The 19,433-nt window shown below is 38.7% G+C and overlaps 1 long non-coding RNA gene across 1 annotated transcript in view; it reads left to right on the top strand.

Annotated features, from left to right (window-relative positions):
• The window catches only part of LOC134484420 (uncharacterized), a 66,343-nt gene extending 47,594 nt beyond the window's left edge, over positions 1-18,749 (top strand). The window contains exons 2-4 of the long non-coding RNA XR_015647444.1: positions 13,863-13,997; positions 16,146-16,307; positions 18,251-18,749. This is a non-coding gene — a long non-coding RNA (uncharacterized LOC134484420). The remainder of the gene's footprint in view (positions 1-13,862; positions 13,998-16,145; positions 16,308-18,250) is intronic.
• Positions 18,750-19,433: the final 684 nt, after the last annotated feature.

Genomic DNA, 19,433 nt, shown 5'->3' on the forward strand with positions numbered 1-19,433 from the left:
CTACTAAAGCTGATAAACAACTTCAGCAAAGTGGCTGGTTATAAAATTAACTCAAATAAATCAGTTGCCTTCCTCTATACAAAAGAGAAACAAGCCGAGAATGTAATTAGGGAAATGACACCCTTCATAATAGACCCAAATAATATAAAGTACCTCGGTGTGACTTTAACCAAGCAAGTAAAAGATCTGTACAATAAGAACTTCAAGACACTGAGGAAAGAAATTGAAGAAGACCTCAGAAGATGGAAAGATCTCCCATGCTCATGGATTGGCAGGATTAATTTAGTAAAAATGGCCATTTTACCAAAAGCAATCTACAGATTCAATGCAATCCCCATCAAAATACCAATCCAATTCTTTAAAGACTTAGACAGAACAATCTGCAAATTCATCTGGAATAACAAAAAACCCAGGATAGCTAAAGCTATTCTCAACAATAAAAGGACTTCAGGGGGAATCACTATCCATGAATTCAAGCAGTATTACAGAGCAATAGTGATAAAAACTGCATGGTATTGGTACAGAGACAGACAGATAGGCCAATGGAATAGAATTGAAGACCTAGAAATGAACCCACACACCTATGGTCACTTGATTTTTGACAAAGGAGCCAAAACCATCCAATGGAAAAAGATAGCATTTTCAGCAAATGGTGCTGGTTCAACTGGAGAGCAACATGTAGAAGAATGCAGATCGAACCATCCTTATCACCCTGTACAAAGCTTAAGTCCAAGTGGATGAAGGACCTCCACATCAAACCAGACACACTCAAACTAATAGAAGAAAAAATAGGGAAGCATCTGGAACACATGAGCACTGGAAAAAAATTCCTGAACAAAACACCAATGGCTTATGCTCTAAGATCAAGAATCGACAAATAGGATCTAATAAAACGGCAACGCTTCTGTAAGGCAAAGGACACTGTGGTTAGGACAAAACGGCAACCAACAGATTGGGAAAAGATCTTTACCAATCCTACAACAGATAGAGGCCTTATATCCAAAATATACAAAGAACTCAAGAAGTTAGACCGCAGTGAAACAAATAACCCTACTATAAAATGGGGTTCAGAGCTAAACAAAGAATTCACAGCTGAGGAATGCCGAATGGCTGAGATACACCTAAAGAAATGTTCAACATCTTTAGTCATAAGGGAAATGCAAATCAAAACAACCCTGAGATTTCACCTCACACCAGAGAGAATGGCTAAGATCAAAAACTCAGGTGACAGCAGATGCTGGCGAGGATGTGGAGAAAGAGGAACACTCCTCCATTGTTGGTGGGATTGCAGACTGGTAAAACCATTCTGGAAATCAGTCTGGAGGTTCCTCAGAAAATTGGACATTGAACTGCCTGAGGATCCAGCTATACCTCTCTTGGGCATATACCCAAAAGATGCCTCAACATATAAAAGAGACACGTGCTCCACTATGTTCATCGCAGCCTTATTTATAATAGCCAGAAAATGGAAAGAACCCAGATGCCCTTCAACAGAGGAATGGATACAGAAAATGTGGTACATCTACACAATTGAATATTACTCAGCTATCAAAATCAACGAGTTTATGAAATTCGTAGGCAAATGGTTGGAACTGGAAAATATCATCCTGAGTGCGCTAACCCAATCACAGAAAGACGTACATGGTATGCACTCATTGATAAGTGGCTATTAGCCCAAATGCTTGAATTACCCTAGATCCCTAGAACAAACGAAACTCAAGACAGATGATCAAAATGTGAATGCTTCACTCCTTCTTTAAATGAGGAAAAAGAATACCCTTGGCAGGGAAGGGGGAGGCAAAGATTAAAACAGACACAGAAGGAATACCCATTCAGAGCCTGCCCCACATGTGGCCCATACATATACAGCCACCCAATTGGACAAGATGGATGAAGCAAAGAAGTGCAGACCGACAGGAGCCGGATGTAGATTGCTCCTGAGAGACACAGCCAGAATACAGCAAATACAGTGGCGAATGCCAGCAGCAAACCACTGAACTGAGAATAGGTCCTCCATTGAAGGAATCAGAGAAAGAACTGGAAGAGCTTGAAGGGGCTCGAGACCCCAAAAGTACAACAATGTCAAGCAACCAGAGCTTCCAGGGACTAAGGCACTACCTAAATACTATACATGGACTGACCCTAGACTCTGACCCCATAGGTAGCAATGAATATCCTAGTAAGAGCACCAGTTGAAGGGGAAGCCCTGGGTCCTGCTAAGACTGAACCCCCAGTGAACTAGACTATGGGAGGAGGGCGGCAAAGGGGGGAGGGTAGGGAGAGGGGCACCCATAAGGAAGGGGAGGGGGGAGGGGGACTTTTGCCCGGAAACCGGGAAAGGGAATAACACTTGAAATGTATATAAGAAATACTCAAGTTAATAAAAAAAAAGAAAGAAAAGTAGGGAAATAAATACCACAAAACAAACAAACAAACAAACAAAAAAATAAAGAAAATCAATGCCAACGAAACAGAGTTTTCTGGTACTATATGGATATTGAAAGATTGTACATGGATAGCCCTATGGCTCGAACTGCATATGTAGCAGAGACTGGTTTTGTTCGGCCCCAATGGAAGGAGATGCCCTTGGTCTACATGAGGTTTTATTACCAATTCAAGGGAATGTCAAAATGCAGTAAGAGTGATTATACAAAAAAGGTAGGGGGACCGGTTAGGGATCTTATGGGCAGGAAACAGGGAAAGGCAAAAATATTTGAAATGTAAATATGGACAAATCAAATTAATAAAGCAAAAAAATGCTAAAAAATGAAAAAAATAAATAAGTTAAAGATAAGAAAACTGCCATTTAAACACATATTGACTGAGAAATCTAAGGATTCACGATCAGGAGTCAGAGAAATATTATTGAAAAGACTGATATGATGAACTAGAAACATGTCTCACTCCCAAATACCGGTATCAGACACAAACTGAACTAAGGTTATCCAAATAATCGAGGAGTTTATTCTGAGATAAGGACATAATACTTGTCTTTCACTTCTTCCTTAGGACTTTTTTCTTTTGGGCAAAAAAATAAAAGCCATGAGCTCTAAGGAAAAGGACAGCCCCCTTCCCAACAAATGGCTTTTGTTATAAAGATATTAATGATATAAACTCCCTGACTTACAGGAATCACTAGAAGCAGGGAAGTCCAGATTCTTCTGACCGAGTCTGAACACCTGATCCCATATGTGGAAGGCTCAGATCAATTCTATCTCTTCAACTTACCTACTCAACTCCTACCAAAGACTCATTGAAATTTTCCAGGGTCGACATATTTCTTCATTTTTTTTCTACCAAGACAGAAGGCCATCTTTGTTCTCCCCATCGCTGAGCTCTTCACCCTCTTTGTTCTCATTCCCAAATTGCTCTTTGCTCTGAACTAGAGGCCAATTAGTTAACCCTATAGGTATTGAAAGAATATCTGAGAGGTATTTGCAGACACAACAAAACTTGTGACATCACAGGAGAAGGTAGGGCTCTCCAGGACACAAGTGGTTTTTCAGGGAGGGCCTAATTATGATGTAACTGAGAATTGCCATGGCCTACTGCTGAGCAGCTTCCATTACATTGCCAAGATTAGAGGGTGTCTTTTCCAGGAGTGTGTCGTTTGAAACAGTGGAAATCTTTACATACTCCATCTCCATAAAGAAAGAGACCTCTCTTTGCATCATTAGTGGTTACATGCTCTGAATGGTGAAAATTAGTTAGGGGCTTGGCATGGGTAGAAAAGAACTAGGAACTTGGAGTGGAGGAGAATCTTCTGGATAATAATTTTATTCACTGGACCATTCCTGTGAAAGACAATTCAATTTCCTAGGGGTTTTCTGTTTCTCAAAGGGCAGTATTCTCCCATCAGACCTTTAATTGAAAGAATATTGTATTACATTTTCTTACTGTACATTCCTTGATAGTGGACTTTACATATATTCCTGAATGTGTATTCAAAAATTCTGTTTCCCAGTTCAATTTTTTGCAATGATTTTGGCTTCAAAGAAGGCCCAGCTTTAGAGTGAATATAAGTTTAAAATTGTGTATCTACTTCAAATGATAAACTCCCAAATCCTCATTTTATCCAAAATTTATCAGACATCAGTAAAGCAAAGGACAACATGGACTACAGAATGTGGTTCTGTAGTCCCATTAGATATCAGTTCTCAAAAATGTATCTTCCTGTGTTCCCATGGCCAGACTTGAGGGTTTTGGATGTTCTATCATGATCTTACTTCAGGCCAAACATAAGATTCAGGAGGATGTACAGGGAGAGGAATGGCTTGAGGTCCAGTGAAACCTCAAGTTCAATAGGTTCATAAGAACAGGAGGTAGTCTATTTGGCATTGTCATTTGTGGATTCTACATTCTTGACAAAGTTATGCAGAATCCATGTTAACATTCCACCTACCCTCATAGTTGTAGGAGAAACCAAAAGTGTGTTTGTGTGTGTGTGTATATATATATATATATATATATATATATATATATATATATATATATATATATATATATATATATATACCACCAAAACTAGAGAAGATTGATGAAGCTAAGAAGTGCATTCTGCCAGGAACCAGATGTAGATATTTCCTGAAAGACATATCTAGAGCCGGTCAACTATAAACAAGAATGCTAGTGGCAAACAGTGTACTGAAAACAGACCTCTTGTTGGAAGATTTTGAAAAAGGATTACAAGAGCTGAAGGTGCTTTCAACACCATGAAAACAACAATGCCAAAAAACTAGATCTTTCTGGTACTAGACCAATATTCAAAGAATGTGCATTGACAGATCTATGGTTACAACTGCATATGTGGCTGAGGATGGCCTTGTTGTGCACCAATGGAAGGAGAAGCCCTTGGTCCTCCCTAGGATTCTCTCCTAGTTCAAGGGCATGCCAAGTGGAGTTAAGGGGGATTAAAGGAAGGACTTAAGGGGGATTAGGGGAAGGGAACGGGTAGGGATCTTATGGGCAGGAAACTGGGAAAGGGAAAAAAAACATTTTAAATGTAAATATAGAAACATCCAGTTAAAAAAGCAATAAAATTTGCTAAAAAATAAAAAAAAATGGAAGAAATTGAAGAAAAGAGAACTGCCAGATAATCACATCCATTAACTCGGAAATCTAGAGGATCACTATCAGGGAAGGGTAGTAGAGTAATACTAGTGAAAGACTGAGATGGTGAAGTCTCAACTAGAAGCACTTCTCTCTCCCAGATATCAGTGTCAGACACAAACTGCACTATAGGAATCCAAAGCATGGAGCACTTTATACCGAGCTTAGGACACAATGCTTATATTTCCATTATTCCTTAGGACATTTTCTTCTGGGCAAAAAGAACAAAAGCCATGAGTTCTCAAGAAAACTATTGTACCCTTCCCAACACTCAGATTTGGGATAAACAAGTTAATGTTATAAACTCTCTGACATCCAGGAACCATAACAAGCAGGGAAGTCCAGCTGCTGAGAGGCTCCCAGCTCCTGATTCCCATATGAGGAAGGCTCTGATCAATGTTATCTTTTCATCAAACCAACTAAACCCTACACAAGATTCACTGAGCTTTACCATGGACAAGATATTTCTTCATTTTTTTTATACCAAGGTAAGGCCAGCTTCTTCTCCCCATCTCTGATATCTTCATCCTCTTTCTTCTCCCTCCCAAATGGCTGTTTGCTCTGAATCAAAGGCCATTTAGTAAACCCTAGAGGTAATGAATGAATAGCTGAGAGGCAGTTGCTTTCACGACAACACCTGTAACATCACAGAAGAAGCTAGAGCCCTCCAGGATACAAGAGATTTTTCCAGGAGGTCCTAATGATGATGTCACTGAGACCTGCCATGGCCTACCTGCAAAACATCTTGAGCAGGTATGTTGACTGAAGGCAGCCGAAAAAAAAATACTAAATGTATGACATCGCAGTTGTGATGATCATTCATTAATTAGACCCGTTACCATAGAGATGTCTTATTCAGGAGAATGTATGGATGGTAAAGCAGTAAATGGCCCTGAATTAAGAACCAGATGCCTGGTAAAGTTTCACGTTATTCACCCCCATGTTGTATGGGCCCTGAGCGAGAAGAGGGGGACTAGTGGGCAGGTTGTTGATTTTGCAGAGAATGGTAGAAATAGAAACCAATTGGGGTAGGTAATAGTATTATTGAAGAGAAAGGTTTATGACTTTTATGGTGTATGTCTGATAACACAAATATGTCCATAAATCATTATTTTAATGTATTTGAGAATATTCATGTTAATATGCAATGAAGTTAAAGTTGGGTTTTATGTCTTAATTCATTAATTTAAATTACATTTTTATATGATAGGGGAATATATATTAATGTATGATATACATTAATTTTGTAATGTTCTAGATTATTTAATGTACAATATAAACCTGACGTCTGTCTTTGACATATCCTGCCATGCCGTTCAATGTAGGTAGTTATAATATACATTGTTACTGGCAATTCATAGAGTTCTGTGGACCCAAGACAGGTAGCCTGGTCAAGCTGAATTACCAGAAAACTGCCAATTGTTTCTGAAAGAATGATCTTTCCTTCTCCTGTTCACTACCAACCTGTGATTCAAGGTAGCCATTTGATTCTTTTGCATGCTCACATCTTATTTATACTGTGAAGTCTCAGGTAGCAGGTCAGTATGATGATGGGTTTTAGGGACACTTGTTGGGAATCCAGGTCAGTGATCTTGTTACCTTTAGTCACAAGGCAGACATCTCTTTGATGTCCATAGTAGTAAGCCTAGCAGATCATAGGGGAATCCAAATATTCTCTTGGAGAGCCAAGACCTTCTCTAAATTCTTAATGTCCTTTACTCAGCAAAAAGGACAATTTTGTCTCTGTATTTTAAAAAAGACATGTGGAGTATCCAAAGCATAATGTCTGTGGATGTACAAGATGACAGGTTTCCCCTTTCCTTATTTGACATCCTGAGTCAGAGTGATAAATCAGTTCTCTTCTCTGGGCCTAGGTACCTGGCCCTAAGGCTTCCGTGAAATAATTTCAATAACAGTAACTATTGAAGCTACTCGATACCTTGCTCAATGTTTAATGAAAATACTACCAACTGTGCTGACTATTGCATTAGTGTCTTTCTTGGGATGGGGTTTTGCAGTAATCCATTAGGTCTGTCTAGATAAATTGGACCATTGTTGTTACCTTGGACAGTCAGTGATGAGCATCTGTGGGTCTACACCACACAACAGGGTAACAGGATTTATGTCAAGTGGGTCTTCTTAACTACACTCCAGGATGGTGCAGGAATAGTATCTGTAAGTGTGCAACAGGGACATATAGAAGCCAGGGTCTCATGAATACACTTGGGAGAAAATAGGGAGGCAAATTTTAAAACAGGGGCAGAAGGAACACCCATTCAGTGCCTGCCCCACATGTGGCCCATATATATACAGCCACCAAACTAGATAAGATGGATGAAGCAGCAAAGAAGTGCAGACTGACAGGAACTGGATATAGATCTCTCCTGAGAGACACAGCCAGAATACAGGAAATGCATAGATGACTGCCAGCAGCAAACCACTGAACTGAAAACGGGGCCCCAGTTGAAGGAATCAGAAAAAGCACTGAAAGAGCTGGAATGGGCTCAAGACCCCATATGAACAACAATGCCAAACAACTAGAGCTCCCAGGGACTAAGCCAATACCTAAAGACTATACTTGGACTGACCCTGGCTTCAAACTCATAGGGACAATGAATAGCCTAGTAAGAGCACCAGTGGAAGGGAAAGCCCTTGATCCTGCCAAGACTGAACCCCCAGTGAATGTTATTGTTGGGGGGAGGGTGGTAATTGGGGGTAGGTTGGCAAGGGGAACACAAATATAGAAAGGGAGGGGGAGGGGTTGGGGGATGTTAGCCCGGAAACCAGGAAGGGGAATAGCAATCGAAATGTAAATAAGAAATAATCAAGTTAATATAGATGAGAAAAATAATAGAAGCCAGATTGTGGTGTTCCTTGTAGAAAGGCTTCAACTCTCTTGTCTGATAGGAGTATAAAATGCTGACACAGAATTAACTACCTTGCTTCTTTCACAGAAGAGGGGCAGCTAATATAGCCTTTAGACAAGTGATCATTCCTGAGGCTACAAGGTCCAGTTGTTTAGAGAGATGCACACAAGGTGTTTTCACGGCCCTAAAATGTTCATGTAAATCCTTCATGCAGTGTCTTTTCATGTGTTTCGTGAAAAAAAAAAGATGGAAACATTCTGAGGAACCTTGAAATTCTAGGAGTTAAACCACAATGAACTATCAAGTATCAAACTCCATACCATCTGTCTCCACGCAGATTAGGTTCTAGTATCCCCATGTGTTCTGGGGTATCTAGGATTTGCTGTTTCTCCAAAACCCTGGTATCCAGGCAGAGCAATACCCACACACACAAATAATCTCTCAAACCTGTCTAGTACCTCCGGAGTTGAGAACAGTGGGATTACATCAACCATTCTATGATACAGGTTCCTTTTGCCTCCCCCAGATTTTTGCCAATATTGTTGTCCTCCTAATATAGAAATGTGAACATTCCTAGCTCACCCTTGCTAGCTAAGTGATTATAACTCTTGGACCAGTGCCTCAGTGTCCCTTGTTCAATTATTTTGAGCTTCAGGAGAGAGGAGGAGGTTATCTCTCTGTTGTAAGGGTGTCAACCTGTGAAACTTCTGAGGCCATCAACAGACAGGACTGAAGAATTTTGAAATCCATGAAAGAATAGGGTCTAAGGTATTTGCCCACTTTAACTCATTCTGAAATGGTCATTCAAATGTTAATTTTATCTCCTTTGCAAAAAGCACCTGAAGAATACATCTTCCAAGAACAAGAAAATCTACATACTTTACTGGAGATTCAGACTTCTGAGTGTATATGAGATCGGAACTATGGGGTTGGTAGTCTCTACCCTCTATTGCCAGTCCCTCATATCTTGGATAGTTCATATGATAAATAGCCCAGTTTCTTCTCAAGTAATGACAACAACTCCAGTGAGACTGTGAGGATATCAGGATGCCCATCTCTTTCAGTTGGTAATATAGACTGTATCTCTCCCTTTGCTTCCAGAGTGTGCATTATTTAATCTACATATGCACAAATGATCTGGTTAGTTGAATAATTATGGGATTATGTTTTAGGGACAGGTATGGGAAGATAGATTCTCCCAATATACCTAGGATTCTTCACTACTAATCTGAAACTACAAGTGTGAGTTTTAGTCCAACTATCTTTTTAATACGGTTCAGGACTTTCACAAAGAAGATATTCTTTTGGTAAACAGAAAAAAGGTTAACTTTGTTAGTATATGTAAGTCGAACTGTGTCTAATTTTTCAAAAAGATGATGGTTGCTTTCTGTTTATGCAAGAGGCCTCTTGCCAGAAGGAAACAGGAAGAAGGGGGGCAATGAGACATGATTAATAACAGGTGAGTTATTATCCCCTTGCCTATGTCAATGGCATGTTTGCTGCTTCAGAGACATTAAGGAAGTTTTCCTTTTGCTACCGTGAATGGTACCTTTTGATCAGGTAATTGTCACAGTACATTATTGAAGACTGAATATGTAGATCCAGTGACCATTATGAAATCAATTGCTTTGTCACAATTTTAAGTTTTACTATAGATTCTTGGAGTACAGTAGCCTGGGTGCCATCACTGTCCTAACTGTAGGACTTTCTGTACCTTTTACTTCCAATTACAGCACTTATTTTCCAATGTTCACTTTATTTTCAAGAGGTATATTGGTCTTTCTCCATGGGTTGCTTGCTCGCTTCTAGCCCTTTTCATGTTTGTTTTAACAGACTTTATTATTATTCAGATTTACTCTTCTGCTTACCACTTATGGCCTTCTTTTTTTTTTTTTTTTTTTTTGAGTACATTTAGTTTATTGTAAAAAGTGATGGAGGGGGAGAAAATAAATGATACGAAATATTCATAATATTAACATATAAACGTTCCATTATTATTTCACTTTTGGTACATCCACATTGTTTATGTTGTCTACAATGACAACAAAGAAGCAAATTCACAAATCTAATAGCATTAGATATCAGCATTCAGCTTTCATATTCTACATGATCTTTGAAGAATCTGCTCCCATGCTCCTCAAAATCATTTTGTTCACTCCAGTCCCCTGAATGATGAGATCATTCATGGCAATTGTAACAACAGAAGAGTGAGACAAGAAGGAAAAAAAATGCATGACCCCTGTGTTATCCCTTACATCATTGTCCTGGACTCAACAACCTATCACATCCTTCAGCATTTACCATCCATATCAAGTCACACAACTACATTTGAAAGCTGAGGCTATACTTCCCATGTATAAGCAATGATGGCATATGACACAGCCCATCCTTCCATGTGAAAAACATGCAGGTTTACTCCTTTTCTGCATAAAATCACACTCAACAGTTCTTTCCTTAGCTTTTATTTGCCTATGAATTCTTGCTAGGAAAAGACATTAAACTACCACATTCAGCATGCTCCTTTGAGAATTTTGTCTTCCTTTGCAGAATGTTTAAGAAACCTTTTCTATCTTAAAAGTTTGGTCAATAAAATTGCCATTATTCCTTTCATTAAAAATCCCAGTCACCTATTCTTATTATTGTTTATTACTATTTTTACTATTTTTATTAATACTTATTAGTATATACTTTAGAAGTAAGTCCTACCAAGCTCTTGAAGACTTTTATCCTAACAAGACTTAAAGCTATATGTTATACAACAAGCCATTCCAGGACTTAGCACCTTAAACTACTGAACACTTTCTGACAGCCTCGGGTACAAAGCAGGACAATAACTGTAATGTCTCTACCCCCGTTAGCTTCATCTGTTCTGAGGTCTGTTGCTAAAAGCAATCGGAAGGTCAGACAGGATGCAAGCAGAAGAAAAATAAACTTATTTATTTGACAAAGGAGATTCAGTGACAGTTATCAAAATAAAAACAAAGAAAAACCTGCTTATTCTGCTTCCCAACATAGAGTGGATGGAAAAAAAAATGCCTTTTTAAAAATATCATATATGTTTTTAACTTCTTTTTTTTTAGCATGCCATTTCTTTTCTTTTCTTTTTTTTTATTAACTTGAGTATTTCTTATTTACATTTCCAGTGTTATTCCCTTTCCTGGTTTTCGGGCCAACATTCACCTAACTCCTCCCCTCCCCTTCTATATGGGTGTTCCACTCTCCATCCTCACCCCATTGCCGCCCTCCCCACAACAATCATATTCACTGGGGGTTCAGTCTTAGCAGGACCCAGGACTTCCCCTTACACTGGTGATCTTACTAGGATATTCAATGCTAGCTATGAAATGAGAGTCCAGGGTCAGTCCATGTATAGTCTTTAGGTAGTGGCTTAGTCCCTGGAAGCTCAGCTTGGTTGGCATTTTTGTTCATATGAGATGTTGAGCCCCTTCAAGCTTTCCAGTTCTTTTTCTGATTCCTTCAACGGGGGTCCTGTTATCAGTTCAGTGGTTTGCTACTGGCCTTAGACTCTGTATTTGCTGTATTCTGGCTGTGTATCTCAGGAGAGATCTGCATCCGCCTCCTGTCGGCCTGCACTTCTTTGCTTCATCCATCTTGTATAATTGGGTAGCTGTATATGTAAGGGCCACATGTAGGGCAGGCTCTGAATGGGTGTTCCTTCTGTGTCTGTTTTAATCTTTTCCTCTCTATTCCCTGCCAAGGGTATTCTTATTCACCTTTTAAAGAAGGAGTGTAGCATTCGCATTTTGATCATCCATCTTGCGTTTCATGTGTTCTATGCATCTAGGGTAATTCAAGCAGTTGTGCTAATAGCCACTTATCATGTGCATGCCATGTGTGTTTTTATGTGATTGGGTTACCTCACTCAGGATGATGTTTTCAAGCTCCAACCATTTGTCTATGAATTTCATAAAGGCATTGTTTTTGACATCTGAGTAATATTCCATTGAGTAAATGTACCACATTTTCTGTATCCATTCCTCTGTTGAAGGGCATCTGGGTTCTGTCCAGCTTCTGGCTATTATAAATAAGGGGGTGATGAACATAGTGGAGCATGTGTCTTTTTTATATGTTGGGGCATCTTTTGGGTATATGCCGAAGAGTGGTACAGCTGGATCCTCAGGTAGTTCAATGTGAAATTTTCCTAGGAATCTCCAGACTGATTTCCAGAATGGTTGTACCAGTTTGCACTCCCACCAATAGTGGAGGAGTGTTCCTCTTTCTCCACATCCTCGCCAGCATTTATTTTACCTGAGTTTTTGATCTTAGCCATTCTCACTGGTTTGAGGTGAAATCTCAGGGTTGTTTGGATTTGCATTTCCCTTATGACTTAAGATGTTGAACATTTCTTTAGGTGTTTCTCAGCCATTTGGCATTCCTCAGCTGTGAATTCTTTGTTTAGTTCTGAACCCCATTTTTAATAGGGTTATTTGTCTAACTTCTTGGGTTTTTTGCATCTTTTGAATATAAGCCCTCTATCTGTTGTTGGATTGGTAAATATCTTTTCCCAATCTCTTGGTTGCCGTTTTATCCTAACCACAGTGTCCTTTCCCTTCCAGAAGCTTTGCAGTTTTATGAGACCCCATTTGTCAATTCTTGATCTTAGAGCATAAACCATTGGTGTTTTGTTCAGGAAATTTTTTCCAGTGCCCATGTGTTTGAGATGCTGGCCTAGTTTTTCTTCTATTAGTTTGACTGTATCTGGTTTGATTTGGAGGTCCTTAATCCACTTGGACTTAAGCTTTGCACACGGTGATAAGCATGGAACGGTTTGCACTCTTCTACATGCTGACCTCCAGTTGAACCAGCACCATTTCCTGAAAATGCTCTTTTTTCCATTGAATGGTTTTGGCTCCTTTGTCAAAAGTAAAGTGCCCATAGGTGTGTGGGTTCATTTCTGGGAGCTGCCTTATGTATAATACCCAAGAGCTAGAATAATCCGTAATGGCATTCATCAGAGGAATGAATACAGAAAATGTAGTACATCTAAACAATTGTGTACTACTCAACTCTTAAAACCAATTATCTCAAGAAAGCCAAAGACAAATGGGATGATCTAGAAAATATCATAATGATTGAGGTTACCCAATCACAAAATGGTATGAAATCACACATTTTATGAAAACACCAAAAGTGGATATTGGCACAAAAGCTAAAATTACCAAAGATGCAGGTCACAGACAACTGGAAGCTCAATAAAATGATACACAAAATGTGCATGCTTTAATCCTTTTCAAAAGGTGGACACAATAATATCTATGAATTTCGAGCAGAGACTGAGGAAATCCCATTCAGAGCAGGCCGTACATGTGGCAAAAATATATCCACATCAGTCACCAAAACTAGATAAGATTGATGGAGCTAAGAAGTGCATTGTGCCAGGGACTGTATAGAGATCTTTCCTGTGAGACACAGCTAGAGCATATCAAATAAAGAAGTGAATTCTAGAGGCAAATCAGTGAATTGAAAACGGACAGTAGGGGAGTTATAGAAAAAGAGGAGTGGGGCCGGTTAGGGATCATATGTGCAGGTAATAGGGAAAGGAAATAACATTTCAAATGTAAATATAGAAATACCCAATTAAAACAGGAATAAAATTTGCTAAAAAAATAAAAAGAAATAAAGAAATTTAAGAAAAGAACACTGCGAAGTATTCACAGCTATTGACTCAGAAATGTAAAAGTCATTTTCATGGAATGATAGTCAGAGTAATACTAATGGAAAGACTGAGATGATGAAGACTCAACTAGAAACACTTCTCTCTCCCAGATATCAGTATCAGACAAAAACTGCACTATAGGCATCCAGAGCATGGTGGAATTTACTCTGAGGCGAGGACTCAATACTTGTCTTTCCATTCTTCCTTAGGACCATTTTCTTCTTGACAAAAAGAATAAGGCTATGAGATCTCAGCAAAACAACTGTGTCCTGCCCATCACTTGGCTTTGGAATAAAAAAAAATAATGATATACACTCTTTGACTTCCAGGAATGATATGAACAGGTAAGTCCAGATGCTTCTGAAAGGCTCCCAGCTCCTGATTCCCATATGTGGAAGATTCACATCAAGCCTAACTCTTCAGAGATCCCACTCAATCCCTACTAAGGACTCTGAGCTATCCCAAGGATGATGTACATCTTCCTTTTTTTATACAAAGATAGAAGGCCAGCTTCCTTCTCCACATCACTGAAATCTTTATCCTCTTTGTTCTCCCTCCCATATGGCTGTTTACCGTGAATTAGAGGTCAATTATTAAACCCTAGAGGTACTGCAAGAATATCAGAGAGGCAGTTGCAGCCACAACAACACTTGTGATGTCACAGAAGCAGCTAGGGAGTCCAGGTTACAAGAGATACTTGCAGTAGGGCCAAATCATGATGTCACTGTGAACTGCCATGTCCTACCTGCTAAACAGATTTCCCTACATTGACCAGATTTTGAGTGCCCTTTCCAGGTACGTCTCCTGTGACACAGTGGAAACCTTTACATAGTCCATCATTCTAAAACTGTTGAAATCTCTTTTCTTCATGAGTGGTTACATGCTTTGAATGGGGAAAGTTAGCTATGGGTTTGGCATGTGTATAAACGATTTAAGAAAATGGAGTGCAGGAGATTCTTCTAGATAATAATTTTTTCCCAGGTTCATTCCTGTGAAATACATAAAAATTTTGTAGGTTTTCTCTGTTTCCCAAAGGCCAGTATTCTCCCTACAGACCTTTAATTGAATGAATATTGTGTTTCAATTTCTTATTGTACATTCCTTGATAGGGAACTTTATAAATATTCCTGAATGTTTACTCAAAAATTCTGTTTTAAAATTCCATTTTTTGCAATGATTTTGGCCCAATGATAAAGTGAATATAACAGTGTAAATATTGTGTACCTACTTCAAATGATAAACTCCCAAATCCTTATTTTATCCAATAATCACAGACATCAGTAAAGCAAAGGACAATATCAACTCTAGAATGTGGTTCTGTAGTCCCAAAAGATAATCAGTTCTCTAATATCTCCCTTCCTTATTTCCAAGGTTCTGACATGAGGGTTGAGGGTTTTTTAACCTGATTCTTTGTTCAGGCCAAACATAAGGTTCAGGAGGATGGACAGTGAGAGGAATGTCTTGAGGTCCAGGGAAAACTTAACTTCAATAGTTTCATAAGTAGAGAATGGCATCTATTTGGCATTGTCATTTGTGGATTCTACATTCTTGACCCAGTTGTGCATAATCCATGTTAAAATTCCACCAAACCTCATAGGTGTAGGAGACACCAAAATTACATAAGATTGATGAAGCTAAGAGGTGCATGCTGCCAAGAACTGGAGAAAGATCTTTCCAGAGAGTCATAGTTAGAGCATGTTAAATACAGAAGTGAATGTTAGTGGTAAACTGGTGAACAGAAAGCATGTCTCTTCTTGGTAGATATTTAGAAAGGATTACAAGAGCTGAAGGGACTTTCAACCCCATAAAAACAACTATTCCAACAAACCAGAGCTTTCTGACACTAAACCAATATTCAAAATCTGTCCATGGAAAGTCCTATGGCTCCAACAGCATATGTGGCAGAGGATGGATTCCTTGGGCACCAATGGATGTAGAAGCCCTTGGTCCTTCTCATGTTTGGTTCCCAGTTCAAGGAAAGGTCAAGGTGCAGTAAGGAGGGTTGTAAAAGAAGGGGAGTCGGTCCAGTTACAACCTTATGGAGAGGAAATTTGGAAAGAAAATAGCATTTGAAATGTAAATATAGAAATAGCCAATAAAATAAGCAAAAATTTACTAAAAAAAATGGAAGAAATGAAAAAAGAAACTGCTAGCCATTCTCACCTATTAATTCAGAAATATAATGAGTAACTGTCAGGGAATGGTAATCAGAATAATAATGGTGAAAAGACTGATATGATTAAGAGTCGACTAGAAGCACTTCTCTCTCCCAGATATCAGTGTCAGACACAAACTGAACTATAGGAATCCAAAGCGTGGAGGAGTTTACCCTGAGATGAGGACATAGTACTTGTCTTTCACTTCTTCCTTAGGACATTTTTCTTCTGGGCAAAAAGAATAAAAGCCATGAGCTGTCAGGAAAACAACTGTGACCTTCCCAAACTTGGGTTTTGGGATAAAGAAATTAATGATATAAACTCTCTGATTTCCAGGAACTGTAAGAGCAGGAAGTCCAGATGCTTCTGAGAGGACCCCAGCTTCTAATTCCCATTTGTAGACGGCTCAGATCAAGACAATCTCTTCATGAAACAACTCAACACCTACTAAGGACTCAGAGAGCTTTCCCAAGGACCTTTTTTGTACCAAGACAGAAGGTCAGCTTTCATCTCCCCATCTCTGATATCTTCATCCTATTTGTCCTCCCTCCCAAATGGCTCTTTACACTGAATTATAGGCCAATTAGTAAACCATAGATATATGGAATGAATATCTGAGAGGCAGTTGCTGTCAGGACAACACTTGTGACAACATAGAAGAAGATAGGGCTCTCAAGGATACAAGAGATATATTACGGGGGTACTAAGGATGATGTCACTGAGAACTGCCATGGACTACCTGCTAAACAGATTTCCTTACATTGACCAGATTTGACGGTGCCCTTTCTAGGAGAGTCTCCTATGACACAGTGGAAACCTTTTGTACTCCATCTCTCTAACGCTAGAGACTTCTCTTTGCTGCATTAGTATTTACATGGTCTGAATGGACAAAATTAATCGGGACTTGGCATGGGTAGAAAAGATCTAGAAAGATGGAGTGGAGGAGATTCTTCTTGATAATAATTTTGCTCCCTGGTCCATTCCTGTGACATACAGTTCAATTTCCTAGTTTTTCTCTGTTTCCCAAAGGCCATTATTTTCCATACCGACCTTTAATTGAGTGAATATTGTATTTCATTTTCTAATTCTTCATTCCTAGATAGGGCACTTTGTATTCATTCCTGAAAGTGTACTCAAAAATTCTCTTTTACAATTGCATTTTTGTAATGATTTTGGCAAAAAAGAGGGCCGAAGTATAGAGTGCAGAGAACAGTGTAAATATTTTGTACCTACTTCAAATGATAAACTCCAAATTCTTATTTTATCCAAAAATTATCATACATCAGTAAATCAAAGACAACATGTACTATACAATTCGTTTCTCTATTCCCATTTGATATCATTTCTGCAATATCTTCCTTCTTGTGTTCCCATGGCCACACTTGAGGTTTTTGGATATTTTACAATGATTCTTTTTTCAGGCCAAACATAAGACTTAGGTGGATGGGCAGGGAAAGAAATGTTTTGAGTTCAACTGAAACCTCAATTTCAATAAGTTCATAAGGACAGGAGGGACCTTTGCATCTGTAGATTCTACATTCTTGTTCTAGATGCGCAGAATCAATGGTAAATTCCATCTAACCTCACATAGGAGCCAATATATATATGATAGATAGATAGATAGATAGATAGATAGATAGATAGATAGATAGATAGATAGATCTGCCACCAAAATAAGATAAGATTGTTGAAGTTAAGAAGTGCATTCTGCCAGGAAGAGGATATAGACATTTCCTGAGAAACACAGCTAGAATATGTCAATTACATAAGTGAATGCTTGTGGCAAACCAGTTACTTGTAAATGGAACTCTTGTTGATAACTTTTGAGAAAGGATTACAAGAGGTAAAGGGGTTTGCAAATCCATAAGAAAAACAATGTCAATGAACCAGAGCTTTCTAGTACTAGACCAATATTCAACGAATGTACATGGACATACCTATGGCTCCCACTGCATATTTAGTACCAGATGGCCTTCTTGGGAATCAACAGAAGTAGAAGCTCTTGGTCCTCCCTATATTTGATTCACAGTTCATGGGAATGCAAAGGGGTAGTAAGGGGATTATAGTAGAATGGGAGGTGGACTGGTTAGGGATCTTAGAGACAGGAAATTGAAAAAGGAATAACATTTGTAATGTAAATATAGAAATATCAAATTTAAAAAAGCTATATATTTTGCTAAAAAAGAAAAAAATGAAAGAAATAAAAGAAAAGAAACTGCCAATTAATTACACCCTTTGACTCAGAAATCTAAAGGGTCACTGTCAGGGAATGATAGTCAGAGTAATACTAGTTCAAAGACGAAGATGGTGAAATCTCAAATAGAAGCAATTTTCTCTCCCAGATATCAGTGTCAGACACAATCTGCACTCTAGGAATCCAAAGCACGGAGTAATTTACTCTGAGCTGAGGACACAATACTTGTCTTTCCCTTCTTCCTTAGGACCAAAACCATCAGCTTTAAAGAAAACTGTGCCCTTCCCAACACTTGGCTTTGGAAAAAAGACATGAATGATATAAATTCTCCGACTTCCAGGAACCATAACTAGCAGGGAAGTCCAGATGCATCTGAGAGGCTCCCATCTCCTGATTACCATATTTGGAAGGCTCCAATCAATACTATCTTTTCAGCAAACCTTCTCAACCACTACCCAGAAATGACTGAGATTTCCCATGGACCACATATTTCTTTTTTTTTATAACAAAGCAGAAGGCCAGCTTCCTTCTTCCCATCTTTGATCACTTCATCCTCTTTTTTCTCCTTCCCAAAGGCTGTTTATGCTGAATTAGAGGCCAAATAGTAAACCCTAGAGGTACTGAAGGACTACTGGAAAGGCAACTTCTGTCAGGACAACACTTGTTTCATCACAGAAGAAACTAGGGATCTCCAGGATACAACAGATTTTTTTAGATAGGCCTAATGGTGATGTCACTGAGAATTGCCATGGCCTACCTGCTAAAGTGTTTTCCTTTCAATGACCAGATTCGAGGGTGCCCTTGCAAGGTTTGTCTCCTGTGAAACAATGGAAACCTTTTCATACTACATGTCTTTAAAGCTAGAAACTTCTCTTTATTTCCTTAGTGGTTACATGCTCTGAAAGGAAAAGATAATCAGGAGCTTTGCATGGGTAGAAAAGATCTCGGAACATGGAGTGGAAGAGATTCCTCTGGATAATAATTTTATTACCAGGTCCATTACTGTGACATACAGTTCAATATCCTAGGTTATCTCTGTTTCCCAAAGGCCAGCATTTTCCCTACAATCCTTTAATTGAATTCATATTTCATTACAGTTTCTCATTGTACATTCCTTGATAGGTGACTTTATATATTCCTGAATGTGAAGTGAAAAATTCTGTTTTCCAATTTCATGTTTTTTTGCAATGATTTTGGCAACCCGAGGGTCCCACCTAACGTTGAATATAAAAATGTAAATATTATGTACCTACTTCCAATGATGAACTTCCAAATCCTTAGTTTATCCAAAAATTTCGAGACATCAGAAAAGCTAAGGAAAACATGAAATATAGAATATGGTTCAGTAGTCTCATTAGACATCAGTTCTTTAATATCTAACTTCCTGTTCCTCTAGGGCCAGACGTGAAGGTTTTCGAGGTTTTACCATG

This window comes from Rattus norvegicus, chromosome Y, assembly GCF_021556685.1.
Source record: "Rattus norvegicus strain SHRSP/BbbUtx chromosome Y, alternate assembly SHRSP_T2T, whole genome shotgun sequence".
Lineage (NCBI taxonomy): Eukaryota > Metazoa > Chordata > Mammalia > Rodentia > Muridae > Rattus > Rattus norvegicus.